Source organism: Lissotriton helveticus, chromosome 7 (assembly GCF_964261635.1).
Source record: "Lissotriton helveticus chromosome 7, aLisHel1.1, whole genome shotgun sequence".
Lineage (NCBI taxonomy): Eukaryota > Metazoa > Chordata > Amphibia > Caudata > Salamandridae > Lissotriton > Lissotriton helveticus.
The window spans coordinates 905,648,620-905,656,558 of NC_136068.1; the positions used below are offsets into that span (position 1 = coordinate 905,648,620).

The 7,939-nt window shown below is 45.5% G+C and overlaps 1 pseudogene; it reads left to right on the plus strand.

Annotated features, from left to right (window-relative positions):
- Nucleotides 1-6,471: 6,471 nt before the first annotated feature.
- LOC144771069 (28S ribosomal RNA) lies at nucleotides 6,472-7,503 on the plus strand (annotated as a pseudogene).
- Nucleotides 7,504-7,939: the final 436 nt, after the last annotated feature.

Below are 7,939 nucleotides of genomic sequence, written 5' to 3' on the forward strand. Positions count from 1 at the left end.
CCGGTCCAGTACATGCAGGTGGTGATGCTCTCACTTTTCTATTACGGGTGGCACTGAGAATACTCTGTTACAAGGGCTACTGCTTAATTAATTTAACTTTCATCCTACAGTGCCAATGAATACTAGAAAAGGAAAATGAAGAAGATAAATAATCTGATTATCTATCACTGCACATGGTATGTATTTGCTTACATATGGGATGACTTTAGGTGCTTTGCTTTTTATTGAGTGAACAGTGATACATCCACACATGAATGACCGAGTTCTACTAAACTTATTAACAGAGGTAGTGAGTGGCCATCGTAATAGCCGGATATATGCTGTGCTTGCAATACAAACTACTGCTACTATTCATGGTAGTATTCGGACAAAATTAAAACTTCTTTTCCTTGCCTTTCCTACACTGGAACTGGCGTGCGGGTGCGTTGTTTAATGCTCTTCAAAGTAACACTTAGTTCATCCAGTGACCGTCTACTCTCTCTAGATACACATATGCTATCTAAGAGTCAGATAGTACCATGGTCCAGGCATCCATCCATTCAAACTATATGTCAATCATTCTTCTTCATGTCTCTCATCTGGACAAACCTTACGTTTTCTCAGGGGAAAACAACCTTTTCATTTTATTTGGGAAACCGCAAGCCATACATCCGTGCTTGACTTACATTTGAATTTCAACCAAAGGATATATTGCGCACACATACAGTTTCTGTTTCACCCACCCTTGCTTCATCCTTCACCCAGCCATGCATCATATTCCTTCCCAGCCGCCTCGGGCACCAATCAAACACGTAACATTCTTCTTTGTCAGTCATCATTACTTTTAACTTGCTCGTCCTTCCACACTTACTTACACCCTTCTTTCGCTTTTTGTTCATCCCATCCATCAAGTTCATCTCAGATCTGATTTGGATTCTCAAAAAAAAAATTCACTGCTGAGTTGAAGTACATTTAGAGGAGGCTACTACCTGGTTGATAAAAACTTTGTTCTAAATTTGAAAGTCTTCTTAACAGTATAGTAACTTAACTGTACAACATATATACTACACCCGTGCAGCGAGCACACTCTGCAGTCTGCAATATCATTAAGTAAGGAATATAAGAGCTTACCACTGCCCGCCACTACCGTGGCAACCCTCACAGCAGTTTCCTCCGGCACTTGCACCGCCTCCTCCCCAGAAGTGTCCTCCTCCACCTCTGCGCTGGCCCCGGCACCAGATGTTCCACCTACAAAGTACATTTAAGAATGTTAGATGTCATAGACATACACCACTCACTAGTATTTTGTCTAGGAATGAAGAAATGTGAATACAGAAACCAATCTAATAATTTGTGACTGTCTACTCTAAAGTAAAAATGTCCCTTTTTCCAGGGAAGGGTGTTGTCTTGCTGCACTTTTTGGCACAACTGATGAATGCTTGCTTTTTAACACGCACCATTTTTCTCATAACAGACAGAAGCTTCACTTCTAAGAACAAGAGCAAGATCAGATCATCATCACTAGGACGGAGTGACCAACGATTCAGCACCAAAAAGAAAAATTAAAGTTCAAACCAGGTGAGGGCTCGGCTCGCCCACAATAAATGTGTGAAATAAATCACTAAGCACTTTTCCATTTTTAATCAACCGTTTATGTTTTATGACAAACTTGATTTTAATAAATGTTTTTACTTTTAATGAAGCTTTAAAACTTAAATAGACTAGTTTTTGGTCAAGAGTGACTGAGAAAAAGGTTTTGCAATTTGCAAGCATGAGTCCGTGCCTCTGACACTTCTAGACTCTGACTCCGTACTCTTGTCCTGCGTTGGATAATCATCATTGGGGATCAATCATCGATGAATTCGGGAGCTAAATGACTCTGCCACACTATCTAGTCAGTAAGGAGATTGGGGGTTCTTCAAAGTCTGTTATCACTGAGGTATGTGGAAAGTCTACCTGCGCCTATTATAATTAATAAACAATGCACTATTTAGTGTCCATAGTTCTGTTTGTGCAGATTTGTCCCTGCAACAGTAGTAGTATGGATTGTCCTCCTATCCAAACCAAAAGTAACGTAGTATCTTATTCTTTCTGGGTGGTCATTCGCATTTTATTGTTGGGAATTGTCAAAGCATAAACATTTTGAAGACTTGAAAAGACATTATAGACAATTCCAGAGGACTGCACTCAGTACATAGAGCTATTGATGACTAGATTGGGAGTTTCGTTTGACACCTTTTGCCAACTGTGCAATCTTAGTTAGCTACACAGACAGACTAATAGGAATAATCTAGTAATACCACAGGGAGTCATAGTAGAGGCAGGATAAGAATTTAGATACAGTCTACAAGAAGATCAAAGACGATTTAGAAAAAATCGAATGAGGAACGCTAGGAAAAATAGGTACTCTATATTAAAATGAAAACTTACTGGGGCCAGCAAAGGAGCCCTCACCTGACCGATCCCGGCCTTCTACAGCAGCAGCAGCAACCATCTCCTCCTCTGTCCTCTTGCCCCTGGGGGGAGCTGATGTACAACATGAAAGAAAGAAAGACCTGAACACATGGATGATTGTTGTCAACCAAATCAAACATTTCAAAAGAACAATAACAAAATATTTTGGCGAAATAGCAAATAGACAACTATTCCATGGGATATATTGATCTATCTCATGTGGTCTACTACGATATTAGTATTGCTTGATTTGCGGACCGTCGACTTGGAAAGTTATGTAACTCACTAAACAAAGTACTAAAAAGGTTCGCCTAGGACTGGCAGGCAGCAGTCCGCAGCATGCGAAGTGACATACAAACTCCATCGTGATTGCAGATCAGTGACAACACTAAAAAGTTTCCTACTACATTAACCAGTCATTAAAATACTCAAACTATCAATCCACCACCACTATTTCTTCTTATTGCAAGGTGTACAAAGGAAGGACTGGACTTGAGTCTGTAGGGGCATATTTGCAAGCCCCTTGCGGCTTTTTTGCTCCGTTGTTGCGTGACTTTTGTGACGCAGCAGCAGAACAAAAGAGGCGCCATGGTGCGGCGTATATTAACAACGTGACGCATATGGGAGATGCATCACGTTGTAAAGCCCTGCGCCATCAGGGGGCGTTCTGGCGCATGGGAGGGCGTTCCTGCGCAGGAACGCATCCTAAAAGTGGCTGAGGGAAATCTACAAGATTTCAATCAGTCACTTTTAGGACAATGATTCATCACTCAAACCCTGCGCCTTCTTGAAGCAGACGTATGGCTTGACGCAGCATTGGGGAGATAGGGCACCCCAGAGCATTGCTGGAGCTGCACCATCGTTGCGACGCAACTCAAGCAATGCGCCGCCTTTACGGCACAGATGCGTAACGCTTCTGTGACATTTTGGGCCCATGGTGCGCCGCATTGTAAATACGGTGCACCATGGGTGGTGGTGGCGTGGCGCACAATTACTGGCGCATCCCTGCTACTTTGCAGGGATGCGCCGGTAATTGCAAATCTGCCCCTTAGTGTCTAGCATTACGCAGTTCTGTAAACTACACTCATACATAATTTCTCAGGTCAATGAAATGAACACAAAATCGAAAACAAATAAGCATAGTAGCAACGCTACTGAGAAGGAGAGCAGTGCACCTGAAATGCACAGAAGATTTTGAAATATAATTTACCTACAATGTAATCTGCAGCATTATTGCTCTTGATAAAAAACAAACATTTGCAATATAATAACACACAGAGCAGGAGAAAACAGAGTAGTGATGAAATAGCTACTACTACTCACCAAGCCCGGGATCTCGACGCCGAGCAGGTCGAGCAAGTCGCGTTCCCGGTCCAGGAGATCCGTCCAACGGTTGGTGGACTGGTTGTAGGTGCGCGGGACCCGAGAGTGTTGATACATGGCCCAGCACACCTTCTCCCACCGCTTCCGGCGCTCCCGGAGCCCGTAGCCGCTTGTGATCTTGCCGCCTGCCGCGATGGTCCTGGGAGGCGGCGCTGTACAAAGTACACCAGTGCGGCCACCTCCTCCGCGCTAAAGATCTCCCGTGGCATCACTAGCTCTCCCCTCAAACGCCCGCACGGGAGCCGGGCACGGGGTGCGGGACCATTCCCCTTCGCGGGCTGCTTCCCGGCTCCCTTTACCATGGTCTGGGCAGAAAGAAAGGAAAATAATAAATAAATAGAATAGGGAAGAATAAAAGAAAAGAGTTAAAAAAATTAGTTTAAAATTAACCAAAAGTAGCAGAAAACACAAAAATATAGGGCTAGAAAATTAGAGGGATAGATAATAAGTAAAATAGATTAAAAAAAACTTCAAACAAGCAAAGGATGGCAGAGATTGAGAGAGGATACAGAAAGGATGCCCAGAACCATAGCAATGAATGAAAAACAAGATGGCCGCGCCCGTTCATGACCGAGTGGGTAAGTTCGGGCGAGATTTCCCCCGCGATCACACGCGAACTTGTACTAGCGAGCCGCACACTTTGCAAGATTACACATAGAGCCCGGAAACGGAAATACGTCACGCAAACAAGATGGCCGCGCCAATGTACGACCGCTAGGGTAACTTCGCTTCGTTGCGCTACAAGCGGCTCGCGAAAACGCAAAAAACCATGGGAACTAACATGCCGCAAAAAACAAATCGCATATTCGCACGAATTCGCGGCTTCCGAATTCGATCTCGCACAAATTCGCGCCCCGCGAATCGCGCGAAATTGCAGAAAAGCGATTTTTGCAAAACTGAAAGCACTCAGCAGGTGCAAAAGTTCAAGCTCATCATTAGTAACCATTCTCTGTAGTGCTTCCTGAGGGGCCCCTCCAGAGTTCAGTTGCCTACTTGCAACTATTCTATGACCCTGCTCTGACCCTCACAGCAGGCTCAGAGAATAGCTACAAGTATGCCACAAAGGTCCTGTTAAAAAAAATTACGCTGCAACAGAAAGCAATTACAGATAAGGAAGCAGGTGCCAGACTGGAAGTTCAAATTCAGTGACACATTAATCAGCCCCTAATTCATTCATGTCAGTTGAGGCAGGGCAGGTGTGCTAACGAATTTTGCACAACTGAAAGCACTTAGCAGGTGCAAAAGTTCAAGCTCATCTTTAATCAGGAAGCACTTACAGCTAAGGAAGCAGGTGCCAGCTCAAATTCAGTGACACATTAATCAGCTCCAAATTAATTCATGTCAGTTGAGGCAGGGCAGGTGTGCTTTTCCCCCCATAATCTACAGTGATGAAGCAGAGGGTGGCAGTGATGAACCAGAGGGTGCTGTGATGAACCAGACGTAGAAACAACATGGTCGCGACCGGGGCGACCCGACAAGTAAGTTCGCGTTTGCGAACTGGTAAAAAACCCTCGCGAACTGGCAGAAACCCTTGCGAACACAAAAAAAATCTGCAAATTCGCGAAAGTTCACGAATTTTGTGGATTGCGAATACGCAAATTCGTGAATTGCGAATTCGAAAAATTCGCCCATACTTAGTTAAGAATAATCAAGGTGAACTACGAAAACCAGATGTATTGTTTACCAAAATGGTACAGCTGTAGTGATTGATGTTTCAATTCGATATGAAAACTCACAGAATTCCCTTGAATTAGCGTGTGATGGTAAAGTGAAATACTATCAGGATCTGTCACAGCAAATCAAAGATCTCACAAAATGCACCACTGTAAAATTTCATGGCTTTATCGTAGGATGTCGTGGTATTTGGCCTCAATGTAATGATGTTGTTCAGGCTAGTTTAGGTTTGCAAATGTCATTCCCATTCAGGCAAAATGTTTGCCTGACTACTTTAATGGACACTCTTAAAATGTCCCAAGTATTCATGGACAATTGAGTATCAAGCTTATACTGAGATGTACACTTTCTTGCAGCACACATGTCACCCTTATAAAGCATACTATTTTAACATATAGGTTTATAGTGGACACAAGATTTAGTATAGATGTGAATTTTATAGATGTGAATTTTTACAATTTTATAGATGTGCATTTTCTAGTTAGATGTGTAATTTGTAGATGTGTATTTTGTTATAAATGTGTGCTTATAACAGTTTAGATATAGTTGTGTACATCATACTTATTGAAATGTCTTGATTGAGGAATAGGTCTCAAATATTCTCATACACATAGGTATCACACATTGATTATGGATGTCTTGCTAATCATATTTTAATTTCTCAGAACTGTTCATAGACAGTTTTAAATTGTTGGAATAGTACTGCAGGGTGTACTATCTCTGGCCTATATGTGATCCCAGTTCCAGTGATGACAGCGTTCAGTGTGGCTGAACTCCGGAGCGAAAGAATGTTGCATTGTTGGAAGCAAAACCTAATTGACGCTGATGGGCAGCATAATTACCCAGAATGAGCCACCTCAAGGTGGTACAGATAGCCAATTGCCTCGTCATCTAATTAGTGATGTGCATGAATGGATGCACAAGATTCCCACTGTCCCCACCTACTATCTAGTGAAACCACAGCCAAGGGAACAGGCTTGGCAGAATCAGCAGGGAAAGAAGGCCCTGTAGAGCTTGACTCTAGTCTGGTAATGTGAAGAGACATGAAAGGTGTAGGATAAATGGGAGGCACTCGGGCCGCCGGTGAAATACCACTACTCTTACCGTTTTTTCACTTACCTGGTGAGGCGCGAGGGCGAGCCCAGTGGGGCTCTCGCTTCTGGCTCCAAGCGACCGCCAGGCGTGACACACTCCGGGGACAGTGGCAGGTGGGGAGTTTGACTGGGGTGGTACACCTGTCAAAGAATAACTCAGGTGTTCTAAGGCGAGCTCAGGGAGGACAGAAACCTCCCGCGAAGCAGAAGGGCAAAAGCTCGCTTGATTTCAATTTTCAGTATGAATACAGAGGGTGAGAGTGGGCTTCGCGATCCTTTTGATTTTTGGGGTTTCAAGCAGGAGGTGTCAGAAAAGTTACCACAGGGATAACTGGCTTGTGGCGGCCAAGCGTCCATAGCGACGTCGCTTTTTGATCCTTAAATGTCAGCTCTTCCTATCATTGTGAAGCAGAATTCACCAAGCGTTGGATTGTTCACCCACTAATAGGGAACTTGATCTGGGTTTAGACCGTCATGAGACAGGTTAGTTTTACCCTACTGAAGATGTGTTGTTGCAATAGTAATCCTGTTCAGTAAGAGAGGAACCGCAGGTTCAGACATTTGGTGTATGTGCTTGGCTGAGGAGCCAATGGGGCGAAGCTACCATATGTGGGATTATGACTGAACACTTCTGAATCAGAATTCCCTCTAAACCGGAACGATACCGCAGAGCCGTTGAGCCTCGGTTGGCCTGGGTTAGCGGGCCTCTCTCGTGGGGCCGGTGCGTAGAGTCGCTCGCTTAGGGACCGGAGTGCGGACGGAAGGGGGCCGCCTCCATCGCCCTTAGTGCACTGCATGTTCATGGGGCACCAGGTGCTAAATCATTCGTAGATGACCAGATTCTGGGTCAGGGTTTCCTAAGTAGCAGAGCAGCTACCCTGCTGAGATCTATTGAAAGTCATTCTCTGAGCCAAGTTTTTGTCCCTCCATGCGGGGGCGCCCGCGGACGCACTCCTCCACCACACCCAGGGGTGGGTCCCTCTGCTGTCGGGCTGGTGGGAAGGATGCAGAGGGGGTAACACAGGCCTTTTGGAGGCCGCCTCCACTACGTGCCATCCAGCACGGGGGCCTCCCCCTCCCGTCCCTGCCCCACCGAGGTGTGGGGATGGGGGCCACCATCCCTTGCAGGTCAGCAGGGTGACCAGATGGCTTAGGCCAGCCGGGCCTCCCCTTTCCACTGCTCTCGGGCCTGGCTGCTTTGAAGCGCCTGGCCATCGCCGCTGGTCTGCAAGAGCGACTGGGTACAGTACCCTCCCAGGCCAGCTGGGCACTGGGTCATCCTGGGTCATCTGGTCTCCTGGCTGTGCGACCAGATAGCCCTGCGGACCGGGTGACCAGATGACCCAGCGGGCCGG